Genomic DNA, 2,528 nt, shown 5'->3' with positions numbered 1-2,528 from the left:
TGTATTTTGTATATTTGTGATCTGAAAACAATGTCACAAACTCTCCCATATGAACGGAAATATTAATATAATTTAATATCAAGCCATAACTAAGTGTTATAAAGTTGGACTTTTTCAAACAGGTGTGTATGTTCGGACATGTTTTTAGTGTTTTCTTTAGTATACTATGATGGATCATCCAGACAGGAGGATCTTTAGTGAATTTTTAAGGTAAATTACAAAGTAAGGTAAATACATTTATTTCTTATTTATTTGAAAACTGTGACTTACATTATTCTTGTCTAAGTTGGTGATAATAGATGTTATTCAAACAAATCCTATTATTCATTTATTTAAATAAATAATTAGGCAGATTTTTTTCACCTTTCTAGCTGCAAATCTGAAACATCTGAGTAGTTTTCTCGTAGCTTGAGAGCAGGTGTTTTCAGTTGTACCTTTACATCAAACTAGGTTCCTCCTGCTGCTGAAGAAAAGCCACACACACACACATCAGCCCACAGCAGAGCCTGAATGTGTATTGGAGCCAGACGGAGCATACCTGGCCTTTCACTGGACTCCCATTCATAGTCAAGGTGAGGGCCAAGGCCCGGGTAATGAGCCCTCAGTCCCAGCAGCGAGGTGGCAGAGGCAGGCCGTTCTGGATCGTTCTGTAAATGGCTTCATAAACTCATTAGTGATGGATGTGCGTGGACAGGAAAGGCCGAGATTACAGTGCCTGTTAAATGTGTCGGGCAGGCGAGAAAACTATCCCCCTTTCACCTCAATAATAATGATGATGACAGTGTTTCTCCATGCTTTTGTTTCATTCAATCATGTGTGAACTGAGATGGAAGGTGAGACAGAACAGACTCTCTGCCGCTCTTATTTCTGAACAACATAAGTCAGAAGATTTAAATAATATTTGTAGCATGCATCGTTTGGAGATCGCGACTTTGATCTTTAAAACTCCTCACATGAAGTTACTTTTTATAGAGGAATCAAAGCTCAAAACTGTTGCATTTGCTTTAGATAAGAGCAGAAGAGGTTAAACCTTGTGCTTTTTCAAGGTTTGTGCAGGTTTAAGCAAGTTAAATGTAAGACTTTTTAGGACCTTTGAAAATGTAAGACTTATTTTACATCCATCTTGGCAAAAAGTACAAAGGATACAAAAGAAAATCTGCTTTAGTTCTTTAGATTATTGGATTTTAGATTTTTTAGGACATGTAGAACTACTTTTACTACCTGACACTAATCTCATATATTTCCTGGGAAACTTATAGAGACCAACTACATCCAGAGGTGTAATGTAACTAAGTAAATTTACATTTACAGGTATAGGTATAGTCACTTCTTAAAATCTTCTATCAAAAGTTAATATATGAAGTAGATCAAATGAGCTCAAAGTCATCCATATGTTAATGCAGCAGTATCCGATATTAATACGTGTCAACCTGCATAATGAGTACTATTTTACTTACTATGGCACATTTTACTTATAATACTTTGTACTTTCGTTTAAGTGAAAACCTAAAAACAGGACATGTAACAGAGTATTTTTATGATGTAAAATGAGAGATGAAATGAGAATCTAAATTTTGTTTAATTTTGTTTGTTTTGTTTCTAAATGTTTTTTAAAGTTAGATAAGTTAAACTTTTATGCATCTTTACTATCTAACACATGCCAAATTACTTTTCTTTTTACTTAAATACTCCCCTGTGTCATACATTACACAGTTTAACATGCAAAAGGTGTGACCAGCAGGCAGCCAATGCATCTATCTTTACATGATTTTATAACTTTAACCTTGGGAAAAAACTAATCCAGAAAAACATGAGCCACTATTTTGCATATGACAAACAACAGATACTGAATGAATGAGTGCTGATGAGGAGTTTCAAGCTTTCGGTGAGAGCCTCATTTAGGGACGATGGCCCGTAGAGCTATTAGAGAGCAGCCCTTCAGCTTCTTTCTCCTCTCAGGCCATGACTATGAAAAGAGGACCCTCTGTGACAATGGGTCCGTGTATTCCTTGTCTGGCTCCAATACACAAGCAGGGCACGTTGCCTTCCCTGCAAGCAACACTGCAGCTCTGTCATTAGAGGACACTGAGGTTCCACTCCTAATATCAGGAAAACAGTGTCTGTTCTGTGAGGCAGAATATTGGAGGAGCACCAGGCTGAAAATGGGAATAAAATATCTCTTTTCAGTCTTTCCCACTTTGTGTGACAACTAATGATTATGTTTAATATGGATTCACATTTAAAACGTGTCCATCACAAGTTCCCCCCTCAAGGTGACACCTTCAGATGTCTTGTTTTATACAACCAACTGTCCAAATCCCACAGCTCTTCAGTTTCCTTTCATAGAAAACAAGCAAATATTCACATTTGACAAATTGACTATGAAAATGGTTGTTGATTAATTCTTTTGATTCAAAAACTTTAACAGGTGTCCACAACTGGACAATTGAAGCATTATAATTAATCGAAAAGACTAAAAGTTGAGTTAATTTCATTTTTGGTATATATAATTGGTTTGACTTATTTAA

Source organism: Morone saxatilis, unplaced genomic scaffold, assembly GCF_004916995.1.
Source record: "Morone saxatilis isolate NCDOM2014 unplaced genomic scaffold, NCSU_SB_2.0 Contig3, whole genome shotgun sequence".
Classification (NCBI taxonomy): Eukaryota; Metazoa; Chordata; class Actinopteri; family Moronidae; genus Morone; species Morone saxatilis.
Note: the sequence above shows the minus strand (reverse complement) of the source record.